The sequence below is a fragment of the Hibiscus syriacus genome, unplaced genomic scaffold, assembly GCF_006381635.1.
Source record: "Hibiscus syriacus cultivar Baekdansim isolate YM2019G1 unplaced genomic scaffold, ASM638163v2 tig00111402_pilon, whole genome shotgun sequence".
In the NCBI taxonomy this organism is placed as follows: Eukaryota; Viridiplantae; Streptophyta; class Magnoliopsida; order Malvales; family Malvaceae; genus Hibiscus; species Hibiscus syriacus.
The window spans coordinates 605,714-628,972 of NW_024063082.1; the positions used below are offsets into that span (position 1 = coordinate 605,714).

The window sequence follows — 23,259 nt, forward strand, 5'->3', positions numbered from 1 at the left end:
ATCCATAGCAATGGAACTTTACTGTTTCTTGCTCGCTTTCCGCCCCGTCTAATCCGCAATGGAGATTGTTTTCCAAGTTGGCCCTTTTTGACACTAAATTCTCATTAAATTCCGTAAAATCTAATTTTACGAATATTCTTTTATTTTAAATATTAAAACCTGATAAGAATTGATTTTTTATGACGGTTTATCTTATTAAAACAACATATTAGAACGAAATATAAAGATTGAGGAAGAGGTATGAAATAAGCTGAGTCCGAAGAGAGTTGGATTTTTTCTTTCTTTCTTCAGTTTGGTTTTTATATTATTTGAGCCTACATCCTACCATAGTACGTGACGAAGAAGTTTGACAAATCTAAAGCAAGTAGAATGATAGGATCGATCTATGTAGCTTGACACCATAATGGATTGCAAGACTCCTTTGTTAGAGGATGGTGGAGTCTTTCAGAGTTGACATTATCAATAAAATAAATAATTACCAATTTGGCACCATGGACAATAGTTTACTTCTTTTTCTTTTGGATGTACGAGTCGACTCTGTTGGTTAACATGTGTTTTGTTTCTGTCTATATCTACATAAAGAATTTGACCATATAAACCAAGTTAGAAGTCAATCACCATAAAAGCATGATGAGGAAAGGAAAGGAAATTTATTGCTAAAAAGGCTTTATGTAGTTCTAACTTCATTGAAACAAACTGAAAACACACTATACCACTCCCCCTCCTTTCCTCGTAACATGTTTTTTATTCATGAAACAGATCTTCAAGAACCCAACAGCTTCAAACAGGTTGTTCTCCTTTTTCGCTCTGCATGGTCCAAAGCCATTTAAGAAGAGTTTTTTCAGAACCCATTCCGCCAGATTTGAGATGCCTAATCCAGTTGCCACGTGCTTCTTATCATTCAAGACAGGCCCGGCCATGTCAATGTGCAGCCACTGCACTTTTTCATCAACAACCTGCAACGGAATTTTGCAATATGGTTCAACAGAGGAGATTGCAATATATGTCTTTACGAGTGTGTGAAGATATACAGACGGTAAAATTTACGTACTTGTTTCAAGAACAGAGCTGCATTGATAGCGCCGCCTTGACGACCACTGGTATTTAACATATCAGCAACTCCTGATTTCATCGACTCCCAATAGCTTTCCTCCAATGGCATCCTCCAAAATTTCTCACCACTCACCTCTGAAGCTTCCAATACCTCCTTTGCTAGGTCATCACTGGGTGTGAAGACACCTAAAAGAAAAGTTTCCAATGCAATGACAGTGGTGAGATAGTCTTTTGGTTATAATCGAGTAACAACCAATGAAAATTATGAATGCAATGGCCTTTTGAACCGACTATGAATATGAAAAACATTTTCAATTAAAATGTGTTATATTGAAGTTTCAGTTTTGAACATTTGAAAGGCAAATGCAGAGTTTCATTCATGGATGTGTTAAACTTTCAGATATCCTCTTGTTTCTCCAAACTTGCTCCCAAAACTAACCAAAGCTAAGTTCAGAAAACTATTTTCCACGAATTGTAAAATTTGTGTCATGTATACCTGAGATTGAGGGTCCAAGAGCAACAACACAAGCCCCAGTAAGTGTTGCCAGGTCAACTATCTGCAAAATTAGTTAACAAGTCTTGAAAATGCATTTCTGATTATCTATCCAAAATAAGCAATTGAAACTACCAGATTGACGACTGTCATCACAAAATAATGGTGTCCAGCTTTTGGTTTTACCTTCTCAACACCTTGGTTGCATGAATAAACCAGATCATCTGCTAGTGTAAGCCTACCTTCTGCGTCGGTGTTATTAACCTGCAATCTACATGGTGAGAAACAAGTTATTTATGAGAGACATTGAAGAAAATACCCAATAATACATGTCACAATACCATATAGTTCATGATACCTCAATTGTCTTTCCATTTGAAGCTGTGACAATATATCCAGGCCTCATACCCGTTCCACTGATCATGTTTTCACAAGATGCAACAATAAAATGAACCTGCGTGATAGGAGAATTTATGAAGTGACAGGTCACAGACTAGATTCGATGCATAAATCAGAAAAGGCAAACAAATATAAACTAATATATAAAACACAATATAAAACACAATAAGAAAATAATACTCATCCTTTCCTCAGCAACTCAGCCTTGAAAATATAATCTTGAAAAGGATGCATAGAGGTGGAGAGTAGCAATAGTAAAATGAGAGCAAACAAATGAATTACCTCTACTCCAGGAGGTTTGATTTGTCCAAGGGCTTTTGCGGCACCAAAAACAGCTGCAGAACCTCCCATGTCTACTTCCATGGTTTCAATTGAGCAACCAGGTCCGGTCTTGATATTGTAGCCACCACTAAGAACATAGAAGACAAGTTTTCAAAAATAGGGATGTTTCCTATGGACACAGAATCATAAAAGCTTTGCTTGGTATAGAGGATGGAAATGAGGAAGGATAGAAAATCTGTTAATCAATCGGTTAAGATTCGTAACCACTTTCTTACTTTGAATCTTAGCCATTTGATTAACAAATTTTCCATCCTTCTTCATTTCCACATACCAAGGAAAGTAAAGTATCCTCCTGTTAGAATATGTCGATATGTATATATGAACTTACCTGTCAAAAGTCAATCCTTTCCCGACTAATGCTAACTTGGTTTTAGTAGGTCCATTAAGGGGTTTGTAGCACAAATGGATGAAATGAGGTGGATTTGCAGATGCTGCAAATCCTCCGAGATAAGATCCCATCTTCAACTCCCTGCATTGCTCTTCTGTCAGGATGTTTGCAGACAGAACATCGCTGTTCTTAGAAGCAATCTTTGAAGCCTCTGCTGCTAGTGCAGCTGCAGGCATGTAAAGGCACATTAGTTCAAATTTTATAAATTTCTCATCTTTTAATTGCCCCATTGAAACTATATACTCTGTCAGTGACAAGTTAGAAATTCAAACTTCTCATTACACCTTCAGGCATAAAATTAAACAATAATCATACTTACAATTAACTGCAAAAATAAATTATTATCTAAAAAAAATACAAGAATAATGCTTGTACGAACCAGGGGAAAGAACATTGGCCAATGAATTCACAAGCTCTCTTCCAAATAGCATAGCATAAGAAACAACTTCAGCATACTTAAGCTTCTTCTCAGTCTCTGGTCCAGTTCCAAGACCAATAATATCCACAGATTTAAGCAGTGGTTTCTTTGACTCGGATTTGTATCTATTATCGTCACATGTTCCCAACACCGTCCCTATGGGAATGAAAACCATTCAACTAAGATAAACTCCAATCTTCAGAATAAGAACATAGATCATGATACTAAGGAATCATAAGAGCATTACCAGATGCTAGGGCCGAAGTAGTATTGCTCTTCGACTCAGTGGAGAGGCCTTCTGAAGAGGGCAAGGAAGACGCTAACACTACTGGCTTGAGCAATCTTTGCAGCTGCAGCAACAGCCTCACCAATCCCACGAAAAGCAGCTGGAGATGAAGCTGACTGTTCAAGGCCAAACAAACCAACCCTTTTGAAGCCAAGGCCTGGAAGTCTATGAACCATGGACTGGCCTGTTTTCCCTGTGAAATCCTCCTCAGAAGAGGCCTTCCCTAAGAAACCACGCAACAGGCCATCTAATTTTTTCAAAAGTGAGTTCTGAAACTTGGAGGTTTCATCCTTGATCATGTCTTTCACGGTGACCCCAACTGCAAGTAGGTCCCCTTTCCATTCTGCCACATCGATCTCTTTTGCAGCAAAAGAGATCTTTCAAGCATTTCCACAACATTAAACTAACAAAAAATTTAGCTAATCTTTTACTTCTTTAGTTTCAGAATTAATCCTGTGAAGACACCAAATTTTGACCAATTAATATTGTTATATATTATATACAATAATGTTTACATCAGATTGGTAGCCCAGCAGTGACTAGTAACACGTGGCCCAACAATGGCCCGAAGTGAAGCACTTGAACCGGTCTGCTTGTATTTCCGTCTGAACCGGGTCCAAATTGAACCGTTGAACTAGGGTTTGGAAACCCTAGTTCCTCCTCACTTTGTCTCCTGACTGAGCGCCGCAGCCCCAACCTTCCAAAGGTCCCACGACCAAATTCCTCGATCAACAGCCCCCACGAGTCTTCGCCATACACGCCTCTATCCCATGCTTCTCGGCAACAGACCACCATCGTGGATGTTTAGGACACCAAAATAGCAAATAACAAGTGTTTTAGTCCAAACAAACCTCTGAAAATTCGAAACTAGAGATAGCATTATTATGTGTATAAATACCCATGTAATCAACGATATCAGGGGATATACCAGAAATTATCACACAATTACACACGAAATATTACGAGAGAGAGGTCACGAAAACATCACAGAAAACCGAAGCAAACTCAAAGCATTTGTAAACGATTCGCATAGAAATAAAGAGGTAGTAATTCGTTTTACCTTTGTTCGTTCATCTCTTCCTTTGCATGTCGTTTTGTGCTTGTGGTTTGGCTTGAAAACGATCAAAAACATACGGTCGATGACTTTGGGGTAAAGCTTTTCAGAACTTTATTTCTAGATCTACTCCCCGAGGCCGATTTTTTTGAAAGATTTATGGTGATTTTTGAAAAAATGATGAAAAAGCTTCCGTATTTAGGGAAAAAACAAAAAAAATAAACTTTTCGCCGCCGATGACGGCGGTCGGCGCCGGTCAACGGCGGGTGGTGGCCGTTTTCTGGGCTCTTGATGAACCCCGGCCGAGTTCTTCACATTTGAAGAACATATGAAGAACATACAGAGAATTTTGAAAGTTTGTTTTGATCCATGTGGGATCAAATGAGAAAATAAGGAAATGTTTTCAGAAAATTGGCCTTTATACGGCCCGTTAACCCGACCCAAACACACGCCAGACCCGCGTGTTTTGCTTCACAATAGGGTAAATCACCATTTCAGTCCCTCTTTTTCCAATCGTGTGTTATCATAATCTCCAAATCCGATTTCTTATCCAATTTTGTTTTGAATTCGACCTTCAATCTTGGTTTTCTTCCAATTTAGTCCTGTTACTTTTCTTTTTATTTATTTACTATAACCGTTATTATATTATTACTTTATATATATATACGTATCTCGTATTTTACTTTTATATTATTACGTCTTGTTATATATGTATGTTTTTTATGTAAATATAACTATTACTATTATTATTATCTTCTTTTTACTCATTTATATATATATTTATATGTATTTACATTTATTTTATTATATACATATATTATTATTTTTTCCTTTATTTGATTATTTTTGCCTAATGCTATATGTATATATGCATGTTTTTTTTAATAGTTTATTTATATGTCTATTATTATTATCATGTGTACATTTCAATCATCTTTTGATTACCTTCTTTTTTACTTTGTTTTACTTCTTTGATCATTTTTTTATTCATTGTATTTATTCATTCTTTGGTTGTGTATAGATTATTAATATTTCATTTATTTATTTATCTTATTTTGCTTATTAACCTTTTTTTATTTTTATCTTCATTATTGTTTCCTTTATTTATTTATTTATTTATTTATTTTCTTCGTTCTTTATCGCCTTTATTTTTTAAGGGAACTTCAATCAATCAGTGGTAAGCAATTTGGATCGACATTTTACCTTTTAATTTAACTTTCAATTTTTTTAATTAAAGACAACTGGAAATTACGTAGTACCGAAAGGGCAGTTCAAGGGTGCTAACCCTTCCTTGACTGTAACCGACTCCCGAATCCGACACGTCTCTGGTAAAACGCAGATCAGGTAAGAAATAAGGTATTCGATCTACCTATTTGTTTTAGAATAAAAGATCGGTGGCGACTCCAATTCATTTAATCTAAGTCGAAGCCCAATTCCGGGGCCCAACCCGAAAGACGGTTGCGACAGCTTGGCGACTCCGCTGGGGACAGGTAAGTGAGTCAGGCTAAGGTAATTTCCAGTTGTCTTTTTAACGAAAATGGTAAGTTTAAATTTTAAGGTAATATTTCGATCCTTTTTACTTACTTTTGATTATATTTTCGAGTAAATAGTTGGACTAATCGTTTTCTCATGATTTCAGACTTCAAAGTTTTTTTCATCTAAGGCTCTATACCCGAGCTCCAATTCCTATTTTAAGTGGGGGTGAAAGCGACGCCTTCGTGTGAATTTATTCACCGTGCGGGCCTAGCAAGTAGTCTTCGGGATTCATATACCTTATGTCTTCGTGTGAATTTATTCACCGTGCGGGCATAAGGGAATGTGTCCCCTCGAGTTTAACTTAGTCCACACAAGCCTGTGATGGGTTTAGGACTAAGGGTCTGGCAAGCCCAAGGGGGCACCGACAAGGAGAACTCGGGTACCGTTTTTTTTAAAACCTAAACCGGGAGACCATGAAGAATTAGAGCCTACCCCGAAACCACGTTCCAAAACTTAGGATATTTTTACCCTAACCATGTTTTTTGTTGCGCTTTTTCCTTCCGTCATTTTTTTATTTTGTATTTTTATTTTACTAACGTTTTTGCCTTTGTGTTTGTTTTCTAGCATTTGCATCATTACAAGAGGCTATTGATCCCTAAAAAGCGTTTGTTATACACAAAATAATTCGAATTAATGGACAAAGGTGTTGTAATACAAGAGATTGAAAACGCTGAGGCACGACTATGGTCCGAGAAGGCTCAGAAAGAGAAGGGAGTCAGTCTTCAGGGAAACTATGTGTCAGAACTGGTTAGTTATGCCGCTGTCAGCCTGAAACAGAATAATGTCCAAGAGCTGCGAAACATTTGGGACAGTTGGAAGAATGACAGAAAGCAAAAGTTCAGCCAACGATATGGTGATATCGCCCTCTTGCTCCATGTCAAGACTGATGAGCCCATACTCCGAGCATTAATTCAATTCTGGAACCCGGGATATAGTTGTTTCACCTTTAACCAGGAAGACATGGTGCCTACTATCGAAGAGTATACTACTCTACTGCACTGCGAAAGCATCAAACTAGAGAGGGCATATATTAAACATATCAAGAGTCAGCCCTTCAAGAACGGACTGGCCAAGATTGTGGGGGTTGATGGAAAGTGGGTGACTGATCGACTCCGGCACAAAGGTAGCAGGGAAGGAATCGAGTGGATCCATATAAAGCAACTAATGAAAAACCACCCTGATGAGTCGAAGACTATAGACCTTTTTGCACTGGGTCTGTATGGTTTGATCATATTTCCGAAGGCTTTGGGGTGCATTGACGCTGCCGTGGTGGAACTATTTGAGCAACTTTCTAAACGAGTTAACCCAGCACCAGCCATCTTGGCCGAGACCTTTCGATCGCTCAACCATTGCCGAAGAACTGGCGGAGGAAGATTCACCAGGTGCATTCAGCTCCTTCAGGTCTGGATTCACAGCCACTTCTGGAAGACTGACGGGGTTGCCTACCGCCGTTTCAGCACCACCTATTCACCTCTAGGTGAATTTATTACCTTAAAATGGCATGAAGGCGCTTCAAAAGAAAAATGGATGAAGGTCTTTACGCATCTTCAAGACCGAGATATTGTCTGGAGAGCCCCTTGGTTATTCCTCAGTGATGTTCTTTTTCGATGTGGTGACTCCGACACTGTGACCTTACTTGGACTTTGGGGAGCAGTCGGGTATGCTCCGCTATTAACACTTAGACAATATGGAGCACGTCAGTTTGTCCCAGCAACGTGCGGGTTGGCTAGGTCAGAGTTTGAGTATCACGGCGACAGCTATAAGAAGATGATCAAAGAAGCAGCCGATTCGTGGAGGAAAGTATTCCGGATGGATGTTGTAGCTGCCAGAAGCATGCTCACTCCGGATTATGTGGAGTGGCGAAGATTAAGAAAGAATGACAACATCCCTGTGCCAGACTGTGATGACACCCGGACCATGGAAGAACATCTCAAGCATGTCCCTTCTGAACTCGAGATAGCCAAGACCGAGTTTGAAGCCGTGAATAATGAGCTGAAGCAAAGGATAAAGGAACTTGAAGCTGAACGTTATCAGTGGAAGCTTGATGCTGACTCTCAGAAAGATCGGGCAGAAAAATTGGAAAAAGAACAAAAAAGAGTCCGTTTTGAGCTCGAAGACTTGAGAAAGGGGTATCAAGATAAGGTCAAGGATAACTCCAAGTTGAAGATAACCTCTGAATACTGGAAAGACGAATCTCATAGCTTGAAAAGGAAGTTTGAGGGGCCTGATGAGAAAGCTTGGAAGGAACAGATGAAGACTGCCCAAAGACGCTTGGCAGATAGTCAATATCAGAACCAGCGCTTGAGAGTTCGGATAGCTGACTTAGAAAGACAACATGAGAAAGATGGAAAGACAATAGCTGAGTTAAAAGCTATTGTAGATGGGTTCAAGAGGCAAGCAAACGAGCTTCAGATAGTGCCTTTCGACGGAGGATTACAATGGCGTTTCCGTTGGGAACAAGCACAGCGAAGGGTGAGGGCCCGAGACGCAACCATACGAGATTTCCTGGATCAAGTGCAAAAAGTAGCCCGTCATCTTCACGGCCTAGCAAGGGAAGCTGGTGTGGTTCGACAAGGCATTCAACCAGTGACAGATGAAGGCAGAAGACTTGTCAACCTACTGGAAGCTGTTCGGGGTCTAGAGGATTTAGTCCGAATGTACCTTTAATCTGTTTTTATGTCTCTCAAAAGATAAGACATTTTTGTCTAAACAAGGGTTATTTATAATAATGAACACTTTTCTGGATCAATGCCTCCAATTGCATACATCATGCATTGCATTTCTTGCATTTTATATTTCATGTCTGTTTATTTTATATTTTTTCCATGTTTTTACATTCGTATTAACTAACAGAACATGTCTCAGACACCGAGCTTACCACCACAAGCATCAGATACACATCACCCGCATAATACTCGAGCCAAAAAAAGACAAATGGAAGCCAGAATGGAGAAGATCGAAGAGCACATGGCAAGACTTCAAAAGGAACTAGAAGATAAGATGGCTCAGAACAGTGAAAGTACTCTTGAGTCCATCAAGAAAAATCAGGAGTCCTTGGTCGACCAAATCATAGCCAAGTTGTCGGGTCTACAGCAAGCTAGTGCATCAGGGGGCATCTCTTCCGAGGGGGTGGCCATACCACCAACCCCGCAAGTGGTTATCTCACCCGGAATATTACCCGGGGACACATCTGCTACTAAAGGGAAAGCAGCACTACCCGGGGACTCATTCGTTACCAAAGCGAAAGTTGCACCTGCTGTGAAGATACAAACTTCTACAATCATCCCTGATGATCATCCGGATGATTATCATGTCCCAGACTTTGACGAGGAAGATAAAGCTAAAAAGATGGAAGAAAAGATAAAAATATTAGAAGATCAAATAAAGATGGTCCAGGGAGACCATGATTATTATGGAGTGGACGCAATGGAGCTGAGCCTAGTTCCAGACTTGGTGCTTCCACCAAAGTTTAAAGTTCCTGAGTTTGAGAAGTTCGACGGGAACAGTTGCCCTTCAGCCCATATTACTATGTTCTGTCGAAAGATGACAGGATATGGCGGGAATGACCAACTCCTGATCCATTGTTTTCAAGAGAGCCTGTCCGGTTCAGCTATTCGGTGGTACAACCAGCTTAGCCGAACTCATATCAAGACGTGGAAAGACTTAGCCAAGTCTTTCTTGGAGCAGTATAAGCATATCAACGATATGAGACCAGACCGGGTCATGTTACAAAGCCTAGAGAAGAAACACAATGAGAGTTTCCGACAGTACGCACAGAGATGGAGGGATTTATCTGTGCAAGTTCATCCACCCTTGGATGAAAAGGAAACAAGAAAGCTGTTTGTACAGACCTTGAAGGCACCTTACTTCGGGCACTTGGTAGCAATCACGTCGGGAAGTTTCTCAGATTTAGTCATGGCCGGTGAAATGATCGAGTTGGCCATTAAACAAGGAAAGATTGAGGGAGGAGACTCCAGTAAAAAACCTCCCATGAAGAACAAAGAGCGAGAAATCAACAATGTAAACACCTACAGTGTCAGCAAGGGGGTTACGATCTCAAGCTCAAATTCCACAGCAACTGTACCATCCGGTACTTCTAGACAGAACCAGAGAGAACCAAGAAGAGAAAGGGAAAGGGAGCAGTTTGACCCCATTCCCATGACGTATAAAGAATTATACCAACAGCTCTTCGACACTCATGCAGTGTCGCCTTATCCTATGAATCCAATAAATCCCCCTTACCCGAAATGGTATGACGAGAGCGCTCACTGCGAATACCATGGCGGTGTGCAGGGGCATTCGATTGAAAGTTGTCTCGCATTCAAGAGACTTGTGCAAAGAATGAGAAACAAGAATTGGATCACTTTCAACTCCGGAGCACCAAACGTCGCCCAGAATCCCTTGCCCAATCATCAGGAGACAGGAATCAATGCCATTACTACTGAAGGGGGAAGGAGAATTAAATCAAGTGTTTCGGAAATTAAATCTCCTTTGGCTTGGGTATGGAGCCAAATGGTAAAGGTAGGATTTCTTGCACCATATCTAGATACGACAGAAAATGAAGATGGTAACCATTGTTGTTACCACAACAAAGAAGGGCATAAAATGCAAGATTGCCCAGAGTTCAGATTGTTAGTCCAGCTCATGATGGATCGAAAGGAGCTGGAATTTTACGAAGAAATTCAAGATTCTTTAGAAGCAGATGTTTGTGCCACTGGAGAATCATCAGATAGAAAATTTGGTAGGGGTAGTCCTTTGATAATTACCCCTAAGGCAAGCATGACAGTGACAACACCAGCCAAGGTGGTAATCTCCGCACCGCGGCCTTTTCAATATAAGGACAATCGGCAAGTGCCATGGAAGTACGAGTGTAAGGTGAGTACTTCCAGAGGAGGTAATAGTAAAGTGGGGCAAAGACCACTGGAACCGTTCAAAGAAGATGTACTAGTTGTCAACGAACCTATAAAGGAGGAAGAAGCTAAAGAGTTCCTCAAGATCTTGAAGCACAGCGAGTACAACATTGTAGAACAGCTCCACAACTTACCTACACGTACTTCAATGCTAGCACTATTTTTAAGCTCGGAAGCACACCGAGAAGCGTTGTTGAATGTCCTTAATCAAACGTTCGTGCCACAAGACATACCAGTCAGCAAGATGGATCGACTGGTGAACAATATTCAAGCTGATAATCTCATCTCGTTTTCAGATGATGAGATTCCATCAGGAGGAAGAGGCCGAACGAAGGCGTTACACATTACTACCTACTGTAAGGGGCACGCTTTACCAAGTGTCTTAATCGATAATGGCTCGGCCTTGAACGTGATGCCTTTGGTTACACTGAAGAGGCTACCAATAGATACCTCTCATATGAGAGCTTGTCAGAATGTGGTCCGAGCCTTTGATGAGACCAAAAGAGAGGTAATCGGAAAGATCGAGGTACCATTAACTATCGAACCAGCCACCTATGATGTTGAGTTCCTTGTGATGGATATCATGTCGTCCTATAGCTGTCTTTTGGGAAGGCCATGGATTCATCAAGCAGGTGCGGTACCCTCCACGTTGCACCAGAAAGTTAAATTTGTCATTGATGGGGCCTTAGTAATTATCAACGCTGAGGAAGATATCGTGGCAAGCGTGACCACAGAGGCTCCATACATCGAAGTAGACGAGGAAGCAGTAGAATGTTCGTTCCGCTCCTTGGAGTTTGTGAATGCCACATTCGTGGCGGAAGGAAAGAGAATCCCAAGACCTCGACTCTCCAAATGCACAAGGATGGAGATCAAGCAAACCCTGGGCCAATGCGCCAGAACCGGGAAAGGTTTTGGGAAATATTTGCAAGGGATGATCAATCCTGTCCTTCCTATCTCAAAATCAGACCAATTTGGGCTCGGTTTTCAACCCAATTATCATGAAAAGAGAAAGGAGATCCAAAAGAACCGGGAGAGAAGGTTGGCCAGATTGACTGGAAACGAACTCCAATGGAAGCCCATGACATTCCCGCCGCTCTTCAGAACATTCAAGTCAGGTGGTTATGTGTTTGAGACCACCATATCCGAGTTAGAAACGGCTCTGGAAGATCTGAACGTTAATGCCGTGACCACAGAAGATGTTGACAACGGAGATAGATCCAGGATATGCCCTCTGCCACATGGGTTTGTACCTAGCAGTTGGTCGGTGGAGGAACTACCTGTGGTTTACAAGAATCTTTCAGAGTAATATTCGAACTATCTCTATTTGCCTATACCCGGGGCAATAGGTGATCTTTTGTAAGGGTAAATAAACATTTGGTTTAAGTTTAATAAAAGATGCATTTTTCTTTTCCAGGGCAAACAAACCTTTCTTTTATTTTTGAATTCATTCTCTATCTCCTTCATTCCAGTACTTCATTTCCAGTTACTCTCAAAGTTAATTCTTGACCGTTCCGTGTGGGATATTATCCTCTCACACATGCATATCTTCTTCCTTTCAGGCTCCCAGATAACGATAATGTGGGCACTGATGATCCTGATCCAGAAGTGGATTTTGAATCAACCATTTGTCTTGGGGAATTTGAGGAATGCGATAATGAAGAGGAGTACAACTTGCCTACCGAATTGTTGAGAATGATAGAAAGAGAAGAAAAGCAAATACTGCCACATGAGGAGGTGATCGAAATCATAAATTTGGGCACTGAGGAAGATCGAAAGGAGGTTAAAATCGGCACAACTCTTTCGACTGAAGCAAGAAAAAACATGATAGTCTTACTTCAGGAGTACGGAGATGTGTTTGCTTGGTCGTATCAAGACATGCCGGGACTAGACACAGATATGGTAGTTCACAAACTGCCAATCAAACCAGAATTCAAACCTGTGCAGCAAAAACTGAGAAGAATGCGACCAGAAATGCTCCTTAAGATCAAGGAAGAAGTCAAGAAGCAATTTGATGCCGGTTTTCTCCAAGTAGCCAAATACCTGGAGTGGGTGGCCAACATAGTGCATGTGTCGAAGAAGAACGGGAAAGTACGCATGTGTGTCGATTACCGGGACCTTAATAAGGCTAGTCCCAAGGACAACTTTCCTCTGCCACACATAGACACTCTGGTGGACAATACGGCCGGGAACGCTTACTTTTCATTCATGGATGGATTTTCGGGGTACAATCAGATCAAGATGCATCCCGAAGACATGGAGAATACCACTTTCGTCACAATGTGGGGAACTTTCTGTTACAAAGTGATGCCTTTCGGATTAAAGAATGCTGGGGCAACATATCAGAGAGCTATGGTGACCCTATTCCACGACATGATGCACAAAGAGATCGAAGTGTATGTTGACGACATGATTGTTAAGGCACAAACCGAGAATGAACATGTCAAGAATCTAAGGAAGCTCTTCCAGAGATTGAGAAAGTTCCAACTAAGACTAAACCCTAGAAAGTGTACCTTCGGGGTGACATCCGGGAAACTATTAGGCTTTATAGTCAACAGAAAAGGCATTGAGGTTGATCCTGATAAGGTTAAGGCCATCCAGAGTCTACCTCCTCCGCGAACACAAAAGAGGTCCGAGGTTTTTTAGGAAGATTGAATTACATAGCCCGATTTATATCTCAGCTAACTGACAAGTGTGATCCGATCTTTCGCCTTCTCCGAAAAAACAGCCCTGGAACATGGGATGAAAACTGTCAAATTGGATTTGAGAAAGTAAAAGAGTACTTATCTCACACTCCTATCATGATGTCCCCTATCCCAGGCAAACCTCTGTTCCTGTATCTCTCCATATTCGAGAGCTCCATGGGGTGTGTCCTGGGTTAACACGACGAGTCTGGGAAGAAGGAAAGAGCCATCTACTACTTGAGCAAGAAGTTCACCGATTGCGAGGTCCGATATCCTCCTATTGAGAAGGTTTGTTGTGCCCTGGTCTGGGCTACAAAAAGACTTCGACAATACATGTTGTATCACACCACTTGGCTGATCTCCAAGTTAGACCCACTAAAATACATGATGGGTGTACCTGCTCTATCCGGAAGGTTAGCCCGATGGCAGATGCTTTTGTCTGAATTTGACATCGAATACGTGAGCCAAAAAGTGGTAAAAGACAGCGCCATATCCGATTTTTTGGCAAGCAGAACTGATGAGAGCTATGAGCCGCTGGACTTTGATTTCCCAGACGAAGACTTAATGGCCATATCTTTAGAGGAAGCAAGCATTTCAACGGACAGTTCCTGGAGAATGCACTTCGATGGGGCATCAAATGCACTAGGACATGGCATCGGGGCAATCCTAGTCTCCCCAGAAGGGAGTCACTACCCATTTACCAGCAGACTAAACTTTGATTGTACCAATAACATGGCATAATATGAAGCATGTGTCTTGGGAATTCGGGCTGCACTGGGGCAAAATATAAAGACTTTGCGGGTGTATGGAGACTCAGCCTTAGTAATCTATCAGCTCCGAGGAGAGTGGGAAACCAAGGATATAAAGCTGTTAGAGTACCGAAAACTAGTGTTGGATCTGCTCGAAGAGTTCGACGAAGTCACCTTCCACTACGTGCCTAGAGAAGAAAATCAGATGGCTGACGCTTTAGCTACATTGGCAGCCGCATTCAGGGCTGGTGGGGAGTCTGAAATGATGCCAATCAACATGCAGTCGTATGAGTACCCAGCTCATTGTTACTAAATTGAAGAAGTGAAAGACACAAAGCCTTGGTATTACGACATTCTGCGGTATATCAAGCATCGGAGTTATCCAGAAAAAGCCACCGAAACCGATAAGAGAACCCTTAGAAGGTTGGCAATGGGATACGTCCTTGACGGAGAGGTTTTATACAAGAAAAGCCATAATCAAGTTCTGTTAAGGTGCGTCGATGCTGAAGAGGCAAAAATGATAGTGGAAGAAGTACATGATAGAGTTTGTGGAGCACATGCAAATGGGCATATGATGTCAAGACAAATAATGAGATGCGGATATTTTTGGTCCACACTGGAAAGTGATTGCATCAACTATGCCAGAAGATGTCATAAATGTCAGATTTATGGAGACAAGATAAATGTTCCACCTCATCCGCTTCAGGTAATGACGTCACCATGGCCTTTCTCTGTGTGGGGCATGGACGTTATCGGGCAAATCCATCCGAAGGCTTCGAATGGTCACCGTTTCGTTCTCGTAGCAATTGACTATTTCACGAAATGGGTAGAGGCTGCGTCATACGCCAGTGTCACTCAATCCACTATTTACAAGTTTCTGAAGAAAGAAATTATATGTCGGTATGGTCTACCTGAAAGGATTATCACCGATAACGCAACAAACTTGAACAACAAGATGATGAGTGCTGCTTGCGAACAGTTCAACATAAAACATCACAATTCCACTGCTTACAGACCAAAGATGAACGGAGCAGTAGAAGCAGCAAACAAAAATATTAAGAAGATAGTGGAGAAAACAACTGAAACTTACAAAGACTGGCATGAGAAGTTGCCTTTTGCTTTGTTCGCTTATCGAACCTCGGTACGAACTTCGACTGGGGCAACTCCATTTTCATTAGCCTATGGAATGGAAGCGGTGCTACCCATTGAAGTCGAGATTCCGTCCCTTAGGGTCTTGTCAGAAGTTAAACTGGATGATGCAGAGTGGGCACAATCCAGATATGATCAGCTTAATCTGATAGATGAAAAAAGACTGAAAGCCATTCATCACGGTCAAATCTATCAGAAACGAATGATCCGAGCACATGACAAAAAGGTGCACCCAAGAATATTCCGCGAGGGAGATCTGGTGCTAAAAAGAATTTGGCCAGTCCAGAAAGATGTCCGAGGAAAATGGACGCCAAATTGGGAAGGACCTTACGTCGTGAAAAAGGCTTTCTCCGGAGGAGCCCTCGTCCTAGCTGAAATGGACGGACCTGAACTGCCACATCCCATCAACTCGGACGCAATCAAGAAATACTTCGCTTAGGATGAAAACCCGAGAGGGCGTTCTAAGTTGAAAAAAAAAAGAAAAGAAAAGGAAAGAAAAGAACGTTTAGGGTGAAAACCCGAAAGGGCGCCCTAAATTGAGAAAAGAAAAAGAGGAAAAAAGAACAAAAGAAGAGAAAATAAGGTGGGTTCAAGATGAAAACCCGCAAAGGGCGTCTTGCAACCAAGGATGAGTCCAAGTTGAAAACCCGGCAAAGGCAATTTGGATATTAATAGTGGAAACATCCCGGCACAGGAATCTTCTACAAACTCAATAAATCGGAGAAATGTCGCACTCTCCCGAACGTTGTCGCATTTTCAAAAACCCTTTGGCAAAGGCTGCATTCAAGGTCACCAAACGAATTTTCAGCTCAGAAGTGCCCACATTATCGAGATCTAAGACGTTCATTTACACATCATCGTGTATTCGTTTTCTAGAATGTTTGCCATATATTATTTGTTCTTCTCCTCCTTTATGAATAAAGATCATCTTTCCTTTCGAGCATCTTGAATTAGATTTAAACCTAATAGTTTATTTATTTTTTATGAAAGATAATCGCATATTACTGTACAAAGATTCATTGAAAAGTACAGGTACCCAAAAGCCGATCAAGGCTCATGCGCATGTTTGAGATAGTTGAGAAGCATCTTCAAAAAAAAAATATCAAACATTTGAAGAATTCAAGATCAGAGATTGGAACTTCAAGCTTTCAAAATCAAGAGTCAACAACGATAGGCCACCGGAGATCGAGATTACTCTCCAGAGCTCAGAATAACATATGTTGCATACGCATTTTAGGCATACCTAAGAGCATGACATCCATAACATCACATATATGCATATCTTTGCAGGTTTTACCCATAGCCAATTTCAACTTCACAACGAAGGATATTGGACTCCAGACAACGCAAGTTCAACTTCACGACGAAGGGACCGCTGGTTGTCAACAAACATTTCTCAGATTCAGAGTCAATTTCAACTTCACAACGAAGGATATTGGACTCCAGACAACGCAAGTTCAACTTCACGATGAAGGGACCGCTGGTTGTCAACAAACATTTCTCAGATCCAGAGTCAATTTCAACTTCACAGCGAAGGATATTGGACTCGAGACAACGCAAGTTCAACTTCACGATGAAGGGACCGCTGGTTGTCATCAAACATTTCTCCAATTTAGAGCCAATTTCAACTTCACAACGAAGGATATTGGACTCCAGACAACGCAAGTTCAACTTCACGACGAAGGGACCGCTGGTTGTCAACAAAATTTCCATGTTTAAAGACAGCACAAGTTCAACTTCACAACGAAGGGGCCGCTGGCTGTCAACAAACAATTTCCCAATCCAATTTCAACTTCACAGAAAATGATATTGGACTCGAGACAGCTCAAGTTCAACTTCACAACGAAGGGGCCGCTGACTGTCAACAAACAATTTTCAGAGCCAAGTTCAACTTCACAGAAAATGATATTGGACTCGAGACAGCTCAAGTTCAACTTCACAACGAAGGGGCTGACTGTCAACAAACAATTTTCAGAGCCAATTTCAACTTCACAGCGAAGGATATTGGACTCGAGACAACGCAAGTTCAACTTCACAACGAAGGGGCCGCTGGTTGTCAACAAACACTTTCCAAGTTTCAGAGTCAATTTCAACTTCACAGCGAAGGATATTGGCCTCGAAGCAACACAACTTGCATTGGATTTCAACCTCACGACGGGGGATATCCAATTCTCAGGCTCAACTTCACGACGAAGGAGCCATATGCAATTCCAACTTCACAAACAGAATAACCCAACTTCACGACGAAGGAGTCATCTGTAACACCCCAACACCAAAGTCTTCAGGTCAAGTTTCACCTTCTCGACGAAGTATCTTGAGCCAGAAGACGATTCAGAGGCCACTTGCCAACAACTCTGAGTTTGATTTCAACTTCACGACGAAGGATTTCGTACTCAGAATTTTCCTAGTTTTGACTCAACCTCACGACGAGGGAGTCATTTCGTATTGACAAACCAGCTCTACGACAGAGGATGTTCGACCTTGTTAAAATTTGTGTCTTTTAATCTTTGCTCCATTTTCGTTACACGATAATGAGCAAAGAGGGGCAGCTGAAGACACCAAATTTTGACCAATTAATATTGTTATATATTATATACAATAATGTTTACATCAGATTGGTAGCCCAGCAGTGACTAGTAACACGTGGCCCAATAATGGCCCGAAGTGAAGCACTTGAACCGGTCTGCTTGTATTTCCGTCTGAACCGGGTCCAAATTGAACCGTTGAACTAGGGTTTGGAAACCCTATTTCCTCCTCACTTTGTCTCCTGACTGAGCGCCGCAGCCCGAACCTTCCAAAGGTCCCACGACCAAATTCCTCGATCAACAGCCCCCACGAGTCTTCGCCATACACGCCTCTATCCCATGCTTCTCGGCAACAGACCACCATCGTGGATGTTTAGGACACCAAAATAGCAAATAACAAGTGTTTTAGTCCAAACAAACCTCTGAAAATTCGGAACTAGAGATAGCATTATTATGTGTATAAATACCCATGTAATCAACGATATCAGGGGATATACCAGAAATTATCACACAATTACACACGAAATATTACGAGAGAGAGGTCACGAAAACATCACAGAAAACCGAAGCAAACTCAAAGCATTTGTAAACGATTCGCATAGAAATAAAGAGGTAGTAATTCGTTTTACCTTTGTTCGTTCATCTCTTCCTTTGCATGTCGTTTTGTGCTTGTGGTTTGGCTTGAAAACGATCAAAAACATACGGTCGATGACTTTGGGGTAAAGCTTTTCAGAACTTTATTTCTAGATCTACTCCCCGAGGCCGATTTTTTTTGAAAGATTTATGGTGATTTTTGAAAAAATGATGAAAAAGCTTTCGTATTTAGGAAAAAAAAACAAAAAAAAAATAAACTTTTCACCGCCGATGACGGCGGTCGGCGCCGGTCAACGGCGGGTGGTGGCCGTTTTCTGGGCTCTTGATGAACCCCGGCCGAGTTCTTCACATTTGAAGAACATATGAAGAACATACAGAGAATTTTGAAAGTTTGTTTTGATCCATGTGGGATCAAATGAGAAAATAAGGAAATATTTTCAGAAAATTGGCCTTTATACGGCCCGTTAACCCGACCCAAATACACGCCAGACCCGCGTGTTTTGCTTCACGATAGGGTAAATCACCATTTCAGTCCCTCTTTTTCCAATCGTGTGTTAACATAATCCCCAAATCCGATTTCTTATCCAATTTTGTTTTGAATTCGACCTTCAATCTTGATTTTCTTCCAATTTAGTATAACAGTTATATTATTACGTCTTGTTACTTTATATATATATATGTATCTCGTATTTTACTTTTATATTATTACGTCTTGTTATATATGTATGTTTTTTATGTAAATATAACTATTACTATTATTATTATCTTCTTTGTACTCATATATATATATATATTTATATGTATTTACATTTATTTTATTATATACATATATTATTATTTTTTCCTTTATTTGATTATTTTTGCCTAATGCTATATGTATATATGCATGTTTTTTTAATAGTTTATTTATATGTCTATTATTATTATCATGTGTACATTTCAATCATCTTTTGATTACCTTCTTTTTTACTTTGTTTTACTTCTTTGATCATTTTTTTTATTCATTGTATTTATTCATTCTTTGGTTGTGTATAGATTATTAATATTTCATTTATTTATTTATCTTACTTTGCTTATTAACCTTTTTTTATTTTTATCTTCATTCTTGTTTCCTTTATTTATTTATTTATTTTTTTTCTTCGTTCTTTATCGCCTTTATTTTTTAAGGGAACTTCAATCAATCAGTGGTAAGCAAATTGGATCGACATTTTACCTTTTAATTTAACTTTCAATTTTTTTAATTAAAGACAACTGGAAATTACGTAGTACCGAAAGGGCAGTTCAAGGGTGCTAACCCTTCCTTGACTGTAACCGACTCCCGAATCCGACACGTCTCTGGTAAAACGCAGATCAGGTAAGAAATAAGGTATTCGATCTACCTATTTGTTTTAGAATAAAAGATCGGTGGCGACTCCAATTCATTTAATCTAAGTCGAAGCCCAATTCTGGGACCCAACCCGAAAGACGGTTGCGACATCCTGCATTCAATCAATCCAATGATACGCACATAAAAATATCAACTTTTAGAAACCCCTACAAAGAATCAATATACAAATTATTTCCAAACAATTACGCAAGAAATTCACTTTTTCCGAGAGTAAATTAATCCAAACCCCAAAAGAGTCGATAAAAAAAAGGGATATTTCACCTTGGGGTGTTCGATGTTTGCCGGCTGAGTAAGACCAAGAGTGTGTGCCATGGAGAACACAAAAGGAACAAGCGGGAATAAAAAAAATCCAAGCCCAGACTCAAAATCAAAGAAAATTACAAAGAGAAGAATGAGAAACTATATTAAGCCCAAAAAATTAGCAAAAGACGCAACAATGGCGACAATGACAACAAATTTTGCAGTATTTCTAAGTAGAACGAAACTCGTCAAAAAAGCTAAAGCATCTCTAAGCTGACTACGATGAATGATCGGTGCATCGACAATGACATCTTTCTCTAGAACATCGCATCGCATTTATATCACAATCATTTGGAAATCATTGATTATCTAATCTAATTCCACAATCTAATCGATATTACCGCTCGCTTCCACCGTCGATAATCGAGATCTTAGTGTTACAGTAGCACGATTACTCCACATCAGTGAAATGAATTCCTTGTTTTTACTTTACAATTAGTTTACTTTCCTATATTTTTTTATCATGATGAAATATTTTCATTGATAAAAGCAGAAAACAATAACAGCAAAACGGATCAAAGGCCTGGAAACAATTGGGCCAACATAGGCTTAAGCATAAAGCCCAAAAGATAAAAATAGCAGCAAGATGAAAATGGAAGCAATCGAGGAGGAGAAAACAGAAGAAAAGAATACATGAATACTAACACAAAAACAATATGAAATTCATCACAAGGTGTTTCAGATAATAATTTTGATAATCCTTAGATTTTTAGGGTATGACTATTTTGGCAGAAAGTCTTGGGGGATACAGTGCGGATCCACATTTTATTCGAGAGTGAACTCCTAAAATTCGAATTTTCTTAGGCTAGTTATTTATTTTATCGATGATATCCACTCTAAAATTTTATTTATGCTTATAACCTTAAATAACTTCTAATTTATAAATTTTGAATTTTTTAGTTTAGTCCTTAAATTTATTTTGATCCACAATAATATTTAAACGTGATAATATTCTCTAATCTAACCCTTAGATTTTATTTTAATTGAAAGTTTTTTTTTTCAATTTTATTTAAATTGAACCAAAAACCCAATTTTAAGGACCAAGTATGGACAAAAATTTTGAAGACTGAAATTAATTTTATCTCAATTAAGAAAAAGGAAGGTGGAGAAATACATGAAATTAAAAATGTAGACATAAATTTTATGTTAGGTGTGGGAATATTTAGGAAGTAATGATGATAAATAATTTAGAGATATGAATTTATAAAATTTTATAGACATAAAATTAAATTATTAATAAAATAAATTCAGAATTATATGAGAAATTAAAAATTTTAAGATATGCAATTCTCGATCTATCTAGGGATGAATATTTGATCTCAACACGATGTGTTTTAAACATACCTTATGAGGATTTTAAAAAATAGATTTAAATCAGGTGGAGTTGAGTCAAATTTAAGTTTATGGTGGAAAATACCCTACTCGATACAAAAATAATAATGTAGCCAACCTTTATATATTTAGGGATAATTATTATAATATCCATCTATTTATATATATATTTTCAATTAAATGCCTATTCTATCCGATAAAATGAGAATGTGTGTTTATGTGTGCATGCATGGTGAAATATCTTTAAATTTGGGTCAGATCAAGTAACAGATAAAGGAATGTTATACTCGAAGCAAGTAGAATAAAACATACAAATAGTACATCGATTATAGGGTATTGTTTTGTTGAATCCCCTAATTATTAAAAATTACAAAAAGGTCACTCGACTATAAGACACTGCTTTGTTGAGTTTACCTACTATTAGAAGTTATAAAATGATCGTCCGACTATTCATATGTTCCAAATTCGTCCTTTTTCGTTAAAAATTTGATGGTCATATGAACTAGACATTAACTTGTTGACCGGGATATGATAAAATAATAATTTAATTATGTATATTGACATTGATGTTGCTTTCAAGAACTAGCTTGAGAACATAATATTTCAAGTACCGACTCGATGAAATAATGTAAACAAAGTCTTCATCCACAAAATACAGTTCAAACGATTATGGGATCATATTTTATCATATCTCAATGAGCATGTTAACGTCTAGCCTAGACGACCGCAAATATTTTAACAAAAAAGGACAAGTTTAAAATATATGAATAGTCGAGTGTGACTATTTTGTAATTTTGATAGTCATGAGACTCAACAAAGTAGCGTCTTATAGTCGGGAGATCATTTTTCAACTTTCAATAGTCGGGTGACTCAACAAAACAACACTCTAAGTTGAGGGACCATTTGTATACTTAATCCTAAAAAGTACAAAAAGTAAATAATTTTTTTTACAAACTCATTCACTAAACTTCGTGTTGCATATTAGTTTTAGCATTAAACTTTACAATGTTTCCATTCTAACATTAAACTTTAGTTTATAGTTAGTTAGCACATCGAGCCATTAAATTATTAATAATGTGATTACATAGCCGTTTCTTTCTCTATTTGTTTTTTTTTTCTTTGCAAAAAATCATCAACTCTATTTACCGTTGAGACCAATCGTCACCCATCATCAATCTTTATTCACAACAAATCCAATATCAAATTATTCATAATTCACTTATTTTTGTTAGTCTTAAATTGATTTTTCATACAACACACTCAAATTCAATGAAATTCCATTTACATTTTGACATTTCAAAACTCTAATCTCTTTCGACAATTATCTGATAGGGTAATTTCGATATATGTTGTTCAATTTTTTTTAAAAAAACTCTTCTCATCGCTCAAAATTTTAAACAAACACCTTAAACTCTTAAAATATGAGAATCTACAAATCCTTAAAATAATGTATTTTTGTGTTTTGAAAAAATCAAAACTTATTAAAGTGGTAAAAAATAAAATGAGCTCATCTATGTCTAAGATAATCGTTAAAGACACAAGAGAATAACAGTTTTTGATGATAATCGAAAATGGATTAAAAAATTATAATTTTAAAGAAGAATATCAGGTAATTATATATATATATATATATATATATATATATATATTACTTTTACAGCAG

The 23,259-nt window shown here is 39.0% G+C and overlaps 1 pseudogene; it reads right to left on the reverse strand.

Annotated features, from left to right (window-relative positions):
* Nucleotides 1-642: 642 nt before the first annotated feature.
* On the reverse strand, nucleotides 643-22,483 carry LOC120162480 (annotated as a pseudogene).
* Nucleotides 22,484-23,259: the final 776 nt, after the last annotated feature.